Consider the following 14,602-nt stretch of genomic DNA (forward strand, 5'->3'; position numbering starts at 1 on the left):
AAGGTTGTTTAAAATAAAATGATAATAAAATGAAGAAAAAAAAGAGAGCTGTTTTTAATACAGCCTTCACAGTGGTTCATTATGGAAACCATTTTCTGAAAGGAAATGCTTTGAGTAGTCCAGGTGAAAAAACCTACATGCCAACTTTTTTCACTGCTGATCTTGAATCTCTTGGTCTTGATGTAGATGGTGTTGGATAAAGAAAACCTGTCTGAGGTTATTGGTGACACAATACATCATTGCATGGTTTCTGGTTTCTCCTTTGAAAGGTGTTATCATTTGATGATAATTGATGATTCAGATTGGTTTATCTTCCACTCCTTATATATAGAGCCTCTTCTTCGAAAGAGAATACACTCATTCATTTTCATTCTGTGAGGATGGTAACGGCACAACAAATTCACACTTTAAATGAGAGATTTACAGAGAGTCATTCAAAAATAAACCTTCAGCAAGACTTGTGAATACACCTCCCAATATAAAAATGAAACTGTGTTTTGTCTGTCAGCAGTAAATGCATTTGTCTTCAGAATTTATAGTGTCAAAGAAAAGCAAATTCCCCAAAAGATCCAAATTCAGGTCATTCTCATTTGGGGGCCACGGAGTGGCTGACTTGTCTAAAGTGCTTGCCTTTACCAATCACTGCCATCTCACCTCTGTCCATGCACGTTTGAGTCTCGGGCTCAGTCAGTGTGGGTATATGATAAAGCTGCCAGTAATACTCAGTCATTGCTAATACTTGCTTTTTATCGTTTTGTGTGTCTTTCAGAACTAGAACTTAAACACTGTCTTTACTCACTTCTTTTTATAATAGTATGTTTTTGTGTATAGTATGAATATTCCTATCCATTGCAGTGCTAATAGCATGTATGTCTTAACACTCCTGCCCTGGTGGTATATAAGTGTCTCTATAGTGTGTGTATATTCCTACCCTTTTATCTTCTTACACTTAAGTTATAGGGGTTATTAGGGTGGTAATGGAATTTAGTTTCGTTTGTAAGGAGATAGTAGGGGAGTTAGAAGGGTTGTAGGGGGGCTTATTTTTGTTTTTTGTTTATAAGGAGTTTCATTTCTATTTCATCCCCTTTTGTTTACATTCTACCTTATGTTGGTTAGTAGATGAGTCAGTATTGGTCACTCACATGTATTTGTTGTAATTGTGGTTGTTGCTCATTCAACTGGCACGTTTCTTAGTAAGTAGGGTGTTGGTTAGTTAATGAGTGTGTTGGTCACTCAAATGGCATGTTGTTTTTTATGTGTACATGATAGTAGATGAGTTGATGTTACTCGGTACCAAAACCCACTACTAGGAACAATGCAAAATCTCCCTAATGTAATTGAGGCCCTTACCTCCTAATTGCCTCTCTTAAAATATTTTGAACTAGCTCCTTTCTCTGCCATTCAGCTGAACAGGTGGTAGTTCTTTATCCTTTCTGTGCTGGTCTGGACACCTTTTTTCTATATATAATGCATAACATTTCTTGTTTGCTGTGTTTGGAGATAGTGATTTGTCTCTCCTCCAGTCTTGATTCTTTTATTTTCTTCTTACACTAAAGTTATGCTTTTTTCATTCAAGTTTCATTTTCTTTTAATGTACATTCATCTGTAGGATTTTCTTCCTCCACTGAATCCTGAGTTTCTACACTTTTAATCATGGACTTTGTGTTATGAAGCCATCACTTGTTTTCATGTACTTTTTTTTCTCCATTTTTCTACCTCTTTTTTTAGCTTTTTGGGGTATTGTTTTGATTGTTGACACCAGAATGTTGTCTGATTCAAGAGTGCTTGACAGCAGGGGGAAAGAGTGCTGACTTGGTCTTTTCTACTTATACTTTGTTGTTTGTAGCCCATGTGCATTTCAGAGACATGACCACAGTTAGTTCCATCATTGCTGCTGATTGCATTTCACATGATTTTAGTTTATCACTGATGAAAGCCTATTGTGATGAAGATTGGCATCATTCAACATTCAGTTTTGTGATATTGATGCAGGATGTGCAAAAGTTAATTATATTTCAGTATTAATTTTCAAGAAACAAGGTAATTTATTCCATTTTTTTTAAAAAATCATTATTGGCCTTAGTTTAGTTCCTGATTTATATTAATGAAAATAAACCAGCTTCATCTGTTCTCTTTATGGGTTTTTTTGTTTTGTTTTTGGTGGAGAAGGTAGCAATGAACGAAAGTGATGTTCACAGTATCAAAACCATTTTACAAATATAATTTTGTTTTCTTTGATCGTCATTCCATAATGACAGAAAGTGTGGAAAACCATTTTACAGATAGAATTCAGTTTTCTTTGATAATCAGTCCACAATGATAATAAGCATGGAAGACCATTCTAAAGATAGAAATTATTAGTGAAAGTAGAAATTATTAGTTACAATTTTAAATTTACTTTAAATTTCATTATTGAAATCATTTGGATGACTCAGTATTGAAAATCTTGGAAAAGCTGTTTACAGTGTTCTGACATTATTCTAGGAAAACATGAAATTGCTGTGCACACAGTGTTCTGACCAAGTTCTAGGACATCTTGGAATTGCTATATTAACAGTGTTATGACATTGTTCGGGGAAAGCATGAAAGTGCTGTGCACACACAGTGTTCTGACCAAGTTCTAAGAAATTTTGGAATTGCTGACACAAACCTGCCTCTTAATCTTCACCTTTCAGTTTGTATGTACAAGTGCAGATTGATATACTGTGATAGCTATAATCATGTCAGTCTGTTTGTTGGTTGATCCAGGAGTCTCTTCTTTGTCTAACATGAGGACCATCTACACAGCGTGATAGATATTGGTTACATTACTGGCAATTTTGCTGTATTGTTTGTAAGAGTAGGCAATGATTTCAGATCAAGGATGTATCTCCTTAGGTGTAAGGAAGAAAAGTTGCATCATTTTAAGTGCAGATATTATAATAACCTGTGTCTATTGCCTTGTTTATTTTTCTTTTCTTTTCTATCTTTCTCTTTTTCTATTTCTTCAGGTAGAAAGACATATCCAAAGGCACATGCAAGTGACAGATCAACTATAAAATTAAAAGCATAATGGTGAGTCTGCTTACTTGGACCTTCCTCCATTCTCAGAATGTGTTCACTTCGATAGCTTATTATTATTTATGAAAAGTTTAAGCACACACGTTACATTGGTGGGTGGGTGAGTAGTAGTAGTAGAAAAGCAATGTACAGTATTTCACCCATTATCGGTTAGATGGCCAGCCTAATAAATTTGTCAAAATGTTGGGTCTGGGCCTATTAGCTGATGAATTCGTTAGTACATTGTCTGTCAAAATAGATCGAGGCTTTTTAGATGAACAGTTCTTTGTATGCCAAAAAAATGGGAGTGGATTTCTCATCAGAAACTAGTTTAATATTGGATAAATATGGCAAAACATTTCTTTGTCATGATTTTTTTAATTTTTGTGAATGCACTGGTGTATATGTTACTGATATCATTTTATATATTTATAGGTTACTGCCTTTGTATAGGAAAATATGAACGAGTTTTTTGGATGGAATACTGCATGAACTTGTGAGTGCAGTATATCCTTCTGACAAAACGAGTTTGTATTTTCCCATACAAATGCAGTAACCTTTTTATTATATGCTCAGTTTTTATTCTACCTAAGGTTTAATTATATAAACAAAATACACTACAAGAAACAACGTAAATGAATGAATGCCGTATTCCAAACTAAATACTCAAGCGCAGATTTGTCATTACACAATGACCATTATTAATGCGCACATAACTCCGTCCTGATCAGTTTGAATTTAGTCGCGCACTCGACATAACTTTCAAAAGAAAATGGCATGTCTAGTTAAAATTGAAATTTGCAGTCATATTGTGAATGAATGCGCATTGCAACAACTGTTCCATTTGATCTGGAATGAATATTTTTTGGTATTTTGTTTCGATTCGACAAAAGTTTGTGATTTCGGACTGGATTCATCTGTGCAAATTATACATGAAATACATCGGATTGAAGTGGCACGGGAGAAGTGTGTTTACGTCTGCAAATGTGTCTGTTTCTGTCATTGAATGTTTGAAATCATAATGTGGGAAAAATATGAAGTCTTTCAATTGCAATTATCAAAAAGACGCTATGTAATTTAATGCTTATTTCATTTTGAGTGCAATAAGGAGGATGCAATTGCACTTATCATCGAAATTACAGCACAATTTCGAAATGTGTAATCCAGATTGAAAACCGATGACATGGCTCATGCAATTTGGATTTACAGAATTAAGAAAAAACATTTTGAGGAAATTCAGGATGTAAAACTGTAAGTATATTTTATTTTGCCATTCTTATCACCAGCTAAAGAAAACAGTATATGCCTTGTCACTTGTATGTTATTTGTAAGGACCTAATCTTCTGTCATTTATATAATGTAGCTAGCCTAAATCCGAAACATTGTATCAATGCGGAATGTGCCAAAACAGCTGGGGTTTTTTGCAGTCCATGAAACATGTTTTAGTTCATTCAGAAACAAATTTAAACAACCACAATGTAAAGAGCCTCTTACGCGAGTGTACATGATTTGTTTACAAATCAAAAGTGCTGGCGTCTGAGTCCATTGTTTGTTTACAAAAGAGAGTAGTTTCTTTATTCACGTGAGTGCTATATGTGTATTGTCGCGCGTGTTCAGTATCAGGGAATATTGAATGATTCTGACAATGTAAAGTTAACGGGGAAAAAAATGAGCATATAATAAATACATGTATTACATGATTGATACGGTGTTTGATACAGATTACATATAGTCAGTCCCTATATCCTTAATGCACTACCCAATCGATTTGGAATCTTTAAAGATTTTTAACTGGCATCCACAACATAGCGTTATACAGTGTTGCATCTTGAAGTTTTTTTTTTTTATACCATTATCACTCAAACCTTTACTCCTGTGTGCTCCTCAGGTGCACTTTTTTGTTGGAGAAAAAAATAGAAAAACACACCAACAGCTTGTATTTATTGGACCTCCTTTCCTGTCTGTGTTGTTGCTGGCAATGGCCAAAGTCACTAAAGTCGATAAAAATGGGGTTATATCACTACATTTTTTTCCCCACGAGGAAATTTAATCTGGCCTTGATCTGGATTATACAAATACTAGGAAATTATCATAGAATGGATTATGTGATGGAAAATATTAGCCAAAGGAAATGGTGTTACACATAATGCTATCAATGAAGCAGACGTAATTAATGCAATGAATTTAATTTGGTTTTCCTTGATTTACTCTCATGATTATAAATACATTACTCCTTGAGCATGAGGTTTATTCCATAAAAGAGACTTGGAAGTGATTGCAGTGAATATTATTAGGCATTCTTAGATGGAATAAAATTCGTTATTATAAATACATTAGTCCTTGAGCATGAGGTTTATTACATACAAGAGACTTGGAAATGATTGCAGTGAATATTATTAGGCATTCTTAGATGGAATAAAATTCGTGATTATAAATACATTACTCCTTGAGCATGAGGTTTATTACATACAAGAGACTTGGAAATGATTGCAGTGAATATTATTAGGCATTCTTAGATGGAATAAAATTCGTTATTATAAATACATTACTCCTTGAGCATGAGGTTTATTACATACAAGAGACTTGGAAATGATTGCAGTGAATATTATTAGGCATTCTTAGATGGAATAAAATTCGTGATTATAAATATATTACTCTAAGATCATGAGATTTATTCTGTAGAAGATGAAATGCCCTTTTAAAACATTTAGTTTTAGTTTATATGAGTGCATTTATTTATATAGGATTTCTGTGGGGGATATTACATATTTTAAAAAAGGAGACTACATATTTTTGTGAGTGGACGGAAGGTTCTAAAAATGGAGTTTTAAGGAGAGGAATAGATCTATTGAAGCTAAGTGTACCAGTCTTCTCTAACATGTATTGTTAGTAGAATAATAGATTGTGGACAGTTTCCTCAGGTGTTGAAAAAAATGCAGTTACATGTACCACTGCACAGATATGATAGTATGTAATATATTAGTTTCTTTCTTGCCCACACTGTGCAGATTGATTGAAAAGCATATTTCCAGCAGCTTCATGAATATGATCCTCTTGGTTTATTATTTACTTCCCTCTGAGTCTGATTTTAGACCATAACACTTCTCAGACATTAACAGTTCCATCAGACATTAACACTCTCGTCTGGCAGGATACGTATCACTTTTTAGAGGTTAAAAGAAATGAGTGATGGAAATGTCATTGGTGTTGTCTTTGATATTGTAAATCATGCAGTCTTTGGCCAAAAGGTTTTTTATGTTGTAAATTATATAACCTATGGCCAAAAGGTCTTTGATGTAGTCAATCATATAGTCCTCTGCCAAAAGGTCTTTGTTGTTGTAAATGATATAAGCATTTTACATAGGTATTTGATGATGTAAATCAAAGTATTCTCCCAAAGTGCCTTTGATATTGCAAATTGAATTGTATTTTACCCGGGTCCTTGGATGTTGCAAATCAAATTGTAGGTTGCCAAATACCTTTGATATTGGAAATCAAATTGCACTCTGCCAAAGGCCTTTGATGTTGTAAAATGGATTGGCAACCTACGGCACACATGGCAAAAGGTTTTGTGTGGCATATGAAGGGCAGCCAAAATCTCCATTTGAACAGTGTTACTCTCTTGCTGGTGGCACACGCTCGTTCATTAGTAATTAATCCAGAAAAAAGTGGCACGTTATGTAAAAAAGGTTGCCGACCCCTGTTGTAAAATCATTTAGTGCTCTGTAAAGGTATTTAACATTGTACAAAAGAGGTTCCAACCCATGGTGTGGCCCAGTCCTTCGCATTGTGTGCCCATGGCCATGTAGGCAGTCCTTCTTGAAACATGCATTTTCATCGATGATTATACCATTTTTCTGTATTGCTTTCTGATGATGTTTTACATCTACCACAATATGTAACTATCTTATTTAGCAATATAATTACACATATGTAATAAGAATGTTAATTGTGTCATAAAATAATTGTGCTGCCTTAAGGATTTTATCTGTTTTGATCCCCAGCCAATAAAGGTTGGATGCCCCTGTTGTAAATTGTATTGTACTCTACCAAAAGACCTTTGTTATTGTGAATCATATAGTATTCTACCAAAGGGCCTTTTGATGTTGTAAATCACTTAGTCCTCTACAAAAAATGTATTTAAATTAATGGATCTGATAAAAGTGCATTCAAATTTATATCTTTTTGAGATAGTGAAAAATAACATAGCGCATGCAGGAAATACAACATTTAACAATGGTCGTGTTAAATTGGTGTTGCACTGGCTCACTCAGTATTGGGGCATTTTCATTTCTCCGCCAAGCCCAAAGTGGAATTTCCTGTAAACATTTTTCTTGTATTAAAGTCCTACCTAACTCAACAGTGTCATGTCACTGCTTTGAGTGCCTACTCAAGGATATGACCAAGAGAGAACTATGTATGCATATGAAATACAGTATTGTTTTTGTAAGAAAGCATTGTTTTAGGTAGAGACATGCCACGTGATTCTGTTTGTATATGTATTATTTTGCTGATTGTATTCTGTGTAGTCAATTTATCTGGGTAACTTTCAGTTAGCTAATCTTTCCTTTGTCATTTTAATACTTTGAAGATGATTAAAAATTCATTGCTGGAGTAAACACTCCAGCCAAATCAGTTTTTATATAGACCTGCATCCATCCACCCCAAGATTAGGGGGATCAGATTGTACATTTGATCATACTCAATTTGTTTATCAGAAATGTTGTATAGAGTATTAATTTGATAGAAAAATGTGCTTTAGTTTTTCAAGTTTGACCCGTTAAAAAAATGTTATCAGTGGTTACTGCATAGTTAGGGTTTTAAAATCATGGTTACGGGTAGCTACAAATTATATATAATATGAAATGTTGAATTCAGCTTTTGAGTGCTGTTTACTCCAATGGGATAAGAGCATTGTAATTATTTTGAATAATGAAAATAAAACATAAAACAACACTAAACTAATAATATAACATTATGGTTTTGTCTGCATATGTCACACACGTGTCATGGTCCAAATGAAGCAAACAGGTAATGTAACATACAAGATCTTTTTTTAAACATCCATGAGATAACATGTTGACAAATTACCCATCATGCATTTAATCATTAGGTTACTCTATTTAATCCAAGAATAGTTAATGCAACATTATTACAGTTTCTATTTCATCTAAGATAATCTGAAAGTGTAGCTTTTTCAAGGGATGCAGTGTCAAATTCTGCAAGGAACTGAGGATGACAACTCATGCACTCCTGAAGGCAGTAGTGGTTTATTTTTGTTGTTTACAGCTCAAGACATCACAAGAATTTAAACAATGGCAGAGTGCCAATCATTGGGTCAACAGTGTGCATAGGTCTTTACTTCTGAGTCAGCTGACCACAGCTGTTGCATACAAAGAGCTGAGTTTGGCTGCTTTCTTTACTGTATATAATTTGTACTACATGAAAATAGAAGAAAGAAAAGCTTGAAGAAATCCATTGATTAAAGCATTTCCTACCAGATTTTCTAAATAATAAATTTACATGGTGAATTCTTTGAGTATGAAATTGTACCTCTGTTCCAGGGTTCACCTATGTTTTGAGACTTAATGTGGTTTTACCTTTTCCCATAGGTGGTTGCTTAAGACAGGTTGATTGCATTCTGATATTGATATAGAATTCTCATACTGATATAGAATTTTCATATTGAGAGTTGTTCTTCCTTTGAGTTCAAAGATCATCGTGACATTACTGTTTTTTTCTGTGAGTATATGCAGGGCTGATCAGGCCAATTGTCTGTGGCATACTGACCAGGAGATGCTGCTTGGGGTTGCTTGATCAACCTAGGATGTGCTGCAGTTCTGAGATTTATGCTACAGTGCTTCTGCACTGCCTCTGCAATTCTCATTAGTTAAAAGTCTGTAGTTCCAGAATGGATGAGGCTGCCAGGTGGAGCAATCCTGTGCAAAGATCTTATCAAGACTCAGGGTCAGTGTTTAAATGTTTCAAGATTGACCTGAAGGAACCTTTGAAGCATTTCTTCTGACCACCCTGAAATCTCTCCATCATTTCGCTGTAGAGGATCTTCTTTGGTGGTCACTTTTCTGACATGCTGTTGATGTGGCTGGCCCAACTCATCTCATTAGCAGATTTGGGACACTTGGAATGCCTGGCTATGTGAGAAAATCAGTGTCTGGGACCCAGTCCTTTCATCCTATCCTCATCAGTTTCCTCAGTCAGCCCATGTGAAAATAGTTCTTTTCACCATCCAGGTTTCACATGCATTTAGTAGGGTTGGCAGTACAGTGGCTTTGTAGACCTAGTTTTGTTTGCAGACTGATGCCTCTGTGCTCCCAAACATTTGTGCTTCATCAGCCAAAGGCCATGCTTGCTTTAGCATTTCAGGCATTGGTTTCATCAATGATGTGACAGTGTATTGCAGAGATCTGTGAACTTGTCCACTGCAAGGAGGGTTTAGCCATTTACGGTGATTGCAAGCTGAACATAAGACTTTCCTGCTGCAGGTTGGTGCATTGTCACCTCTATATTCATGATACTGCTTGTAAGACTGAAATTATCACAAGCTGAAGGGAAATGGTCCATACCCTATTACATATTAGACTCAGGTTGCATTCACGGAACATTCACGTCCTGTAACTTCATCTTTGACTGTAGTCTCCTCAGATTGAAGAGCTTGCCTTGACTGGTATCTGAAATTAATTCCAGTGTCATAGTCTTGTATCAGTAAGTATGGCAAAGAACATACTGCTGAGGGTTGTGGCCTACACAGAGCATTGTTTGACTCCTTTGCTGACTGGGAATAGTTCAGATGGCTCAATGTTGTCCACGACACAAGGTGAGCATGCCTTCATGGAATTGCTGAACCATTGTTATGAATTTCTGTGAGCTACCAAATTTTGCCATTGTTTTCCTGAGGCCCCCACAACTGACTGTGTCAGAGGTTTTTGGGAGGTTGATGATTGTTGTGTACAGGTTAGAGTTCTGTTCATGTCATCAGGAGTTGAAAGTTGCAAACACCATGTCTATGGTCCTTCATCTTTTCCTGACTCTCAGGCAGGAGCCCTTGATCAATATGATGAACAAGGTGATTCAGCAGAATTCTGACAAAGATTTTGTGGGTTGTTGACAGCAAAGAAATGTCCCAATAGTTGTATCAGTGTTCTTTGTGGCCTTTCTACTTGTACAAGTGGACAATAGATGTTTTTTTGTTCTCCTTATGTATAGTTCCTCAAGTCTACATTCACTGGAAGAGTTGTCAGTTTCTCTGCCATGTGTGAGCCTCCGGCTATGTAGACTTCTGCTGGTATAGCATCTGCTCCAGGTGCTTTGACATTTGACAGCAGGTTAGTTGCTTTCACAGTTTCAGTCAGCACTACTGCATGATCAGTAGGTGATATGTTGGCTTTTCACTTGGGGCATTTGACACGTGCCTTCTCATTGGTAAATGATTGTTGATTGAAGATGTTATTGAAGTGTATTGCCCATTTTTGTACAGCAGTATTTTTTCTTTGTTAGTGAGCAGTGTGGTGTTGTCAGCACTCAGTATTGGAGATGTTCCTAATGACTGTCTTCAGAGTATCATAGGAGTGTCATTCCTGTCTGTGTAGGACTGAATTTCATCTGCTTTGTTGCTCAGCTGAGAGTCTTGCAGCTACTGGAGTTTGCATTTGATGGTCTCTTGATGTTATTGAAGGCTGCCTTCATAGATAATGATATGCTCCTTCTACACAGACCTTTTGTAGCAGATGTTTCTTATTCAGTTGTCTCTGTATGAGAGCAGCATTTTTGACAAACCAGTTGTCTCTGTATGAGAGCAGCATTTTTGACAAACCAGTCTTGATTGCATGTGTGTGGTGGAACCAACGGTTTTGGATGCAGCTGAGTACACAGAGTCACAGAACGATGCCAAGTTTCCTTGATATAAGTCATTTCAAGTTGGCTGCACAGTTCTTCATCAAATGACTATTCCACATTCTCCTGCTTCGATTGGAGATTTCAGGTTTTTTGGTACACTTTTTAGTCATGTGGTTGTCTGTTAGTTCCCCTATGATGATATCAATGAAATGCCAGTGCTTGGAGTGTGGGTGCTTCCAAGATGTCTTTTTGCATTTTGGCATGCAGAAGGTTATGTTGATGATTAGGAGATTGTGTTCAGCCACAGAATTCAGACAGGTCTGGATGGGGGAGTGAGGGTGATTCTGCACAGCTTTCACTCACTTAACTCCAACTTGCATGCAAGTCATGACATTATCAATTGGCAGAGCAGTGGGTGTGGATAGAATGAGAACAGTAGAATGCAGACCTACACACAGGTGGCTCAGGGTATAGGGTTGCTTTTCACTGGACCAAAGTAGGGTTGCTTTTTACTGGACTGCAGCAGTAGTGGAACTTGGCAACCCCAGGGTGACTGAGCAGCTCATTTTAGGATCACACTGCTGACCTCCATTACATGGGAAAGGGGCTAGAAAGGTGCCTTAAAGATTGTCTGCTTCACTTTAACCTTGGTCAACATACTATGGTTTACTATGATCCCAAATTAGCAGTCAAAAATCTAACAAGGAGACAATTCATCATCAGTACCTGGAATGTATGCATACTAATGGGCAGTATACATCAGCATATAGCCCAGAGAAAAGAATGGCTTTAGTTGGTATAGAGCTGGCCAGATTCAACATCCAGATATCAGCCCTGAGTGAAGCTCACCTAGATAAGGAAAGACAACAGAGTAGTAGCCAACTACACCTTCTGAAGTGGCCAAAGTAAAGAAGAGGATCATGAAGCTGATGTTGGCTTTGCCATCTAGTCAGCAAGCTCACGAATCTCCCAAAGGATGTGAATGACAAACTAATGCAAATGATACTCCCTCTGTCAGGAAAAAAGACATTCAGCTATCATCACTGTGCACCAACCATGACCAACACAGAATTGAGATAGGGACAAGTATTATATAGAGCTGGAATTTCTTATCACAGAAATACCCCAAACTAGCTTATCATCTTTGGCACAGATCACCAGACATGACCATGTGTCATTGGCGAAAATGACTATGGCAAATATTAATAATAATGGACTCCTTCTATTGAGGAAAGGTGCTGAACACTGATAGACTTCTCAAGCTGATATAGCATTTCCTTACTAATATGTTAGCTGATGACACTACAGTTTCCACACTTGCAGAGAGAGCCTCTCAAGTAGAACTATAACATAATCTAGGTAAGACTGAGAAAGAGATAGTGTGGAATCTAGGTAAGATTGAGAAAGAGATAGTGTGGAATCTAAGTAAGACTGAGAAAGAGATGGTGTGGAAATAACACAAAGTTAATAATATGTGACAGAACTAAATCTAAGATGGTTGGAACAAGGCAGAGATACATGATTTGTCTACAAATTGGCTCAAGCAATATACACAGTTCTGAGTGTCAAAATGCACATTGATCCACATTTACAATGGACCAGTCACATTGACTTAATTTGTTCCCTAATTTCCTCACAAATTTATATGCTGTTGGAACTGAAATTTTTTGAGGTTGGCTTGCATTTGGAGTAAGGAAGAACCCTAATGATGTTGGGCTTAAAGGTCAAGGTCACTGGTTGAAAGAAAACAAAAATAGTTTCTGAACAAAATAACACACCTCAGACACACTTTGTGGATGGGTTGCATTTGGGGCAAGGAAAAAAAGCTATAGATTTTGATGGTCGCATACTGAAAGAGAAAAGAGTTCTCCATAAGCTATAGTTACCAAACTTTGTTAATTGCTTGCACATAACTTAAGGAAGAAATTGTTTGATTGTGGAGTCAATAGTTCAAATGTCAAGGTCACTTTGACAGAATACAAAACTGTTTCTGCACAGTAACATTGGTTATTGATGTCATATCTCAGCCACTCTGAGAATGGCTTGCACTTGGGGTAAGGAAGAAGGTTGTTTTGTTTTGGGTGAAAGGTCAAGGTCACTTATTAAGAAAATAGAGGACTGTTAAAGATCTGATAGGTGCATTTGCATGAAGATACTCTTCTTTTTTGCCGAATGTAGCTTCTTCATACATTTTTCTCAATCTCATGGTATTGGTATGCATTCATCAAATAGTGATTTGTTTTGTTTGCTCATCTATTTTTATAAGAAAGACCAGCAAGAAGCCTTAGCTTGGTTAAGATTAAAATGTATCCTTTTTCAATTGACCATGTAGGATACTCAGAAAGTATTACAAACATTTGATCATTTTTCTTTTTGGTTGTTATATTGGTATTGACCTAAGTAAGGAACATCAGCATATGCTAAATGTATTGCCAACAATAAATAAAGAATTTATTATGTGTAGTACATGTAATAGTAGTATTACTGATCAAAGGTACAGGCGGGTCTCTTTCATTTTGCCATGACCTGTAAATGCAAAACTGTTATTTGACCTGTAACAAACTGTTACAGTTGGAACAAGTATTAACATGGGCCATGCCATCATCTTTAACCTGGACCTTATCATCTTCAACCTGGACCTTATATTCTTTGACCTGGACCTTATCATCTTCATCCTGGACCTTATCATCTTCAACCTGGACCTTATATTCTTTGACCTGGACCTTATCATCTTCATCCTGGACCTTATCATCTTCAACCTGGACCTTATCATCTTCATCCTGGACCATGTCATCTTCAGCCTGGACCTTATCATCTTTGACCTGGACCTTGTCATCTTCAACCTGGACCTTGTCATCTTAAACCAGAACCTTATCATCTTTGACCTTGACCTTATCTTTGACCTGGATCTTATCATCTTCAACCTGGACCTTATCATCTTCAACCTGGACCTTATCATCTTCAACCTGGACCTTATCATCATTGACCTGGACCTTTTCTTTGACCTGGATCTTATCATCTTTAACCTGGACCTTATCATCTTTGACCTGGACCTTTTCTTTGATCTGGATCTTATCATCTTTAACCTGGACCTTATCATCTTTGACCTGGACCTTATCATCTTCAACCTGGACCTTATCATCTTCATCCTGGACCTTATCATCTTCAACCTGGACCTTATCATCTTTGACCTGGACCTTATCATCATCTTTAAATGGGCCTTGTCATCATCTTTAGCATGGGTCTTGTCATCATCTTTAACATTGACAATATCATCATCTTTAAATGGGCCTTGTCATCATCTTTAGCATGGGTCTTGTCATCGTCTTTAACATTTACTTTGTCATCATCTTAATCATGGGTCTTGTCATCATCTTTAACATTTACTTTGTCATTATCTTTAACATGGGTCTTGTCATCATCTTTAACATGGACCTTGTCATCATCTTGAGCATGGGCCTTGTCATCATCTTTAACATTTACATTATCATCACATTGTTGTTTCTTGTACATTAACTAAGTGAAGAGCATCATGAATAATGCCACCTCATGAATTAATAGTATTTACTAGTAAGATAATGGATTTGGAGTAGACAGATAGCCTTTTACTTTTGTACAGTTTCTGAGTGAAGTGGATGGGTGGGCAGGGAGAAGTTCTGATGGTCTAATGTGATAACAAGTTTTCTTAAATGAAGGCATTACATCTTTT

The 14,602-nt window shown here is 36.5% G+C and overlaps 2 protein-coding genes across 4 annotated transcripts in view; one reads left to right on the plus strand and one right to left on the minus strand.

Moving 5' to 3' along the window:
* Window positions 1–14,602, minus strand: part of LOC149776785 (uncharacterized protein C22orf15-like) — a 150,336-nt gene that overhangs the window by 122,245 nt on the left and 13,489 nt on the right. The window lies entirely within an intron of this gene.
* The window catches only part of LOC149776786 (uncharacterized), a 183,011-nt gene that overhangs the window by 11,543 nt on the left and 156,866 nt on the right, over window positions 1–14,602 (plus strand). For both annotated transcript variants that reach the window (XR_016416126.1, XM_089941469.1), the window contains exon 2: window positions 2,991–3,054. The gene's annotated coding sequence lies outside the window, so the exon portion shown is untranslated. The remainder of the gene's footprint in view (window positions 1–2,990; window positions 3,055–14,602) is intronic.

This window comes from Sinohyriopsis cumingii, chromosome 18, assembly GCF_028554795.1.
Source record: "Sinohyriopsis cumingii isolate HCF-2022 chromosome 18, ASM2855479v2, whole genome shotgun sequence".
Classification (NCBI taxonomy): Eukaryota; Metazoa; Mollusca; class Bivalvia; order Unionida; family Unionidae; genus Sinohyriopsis; species Sinohyriopsis cumingii.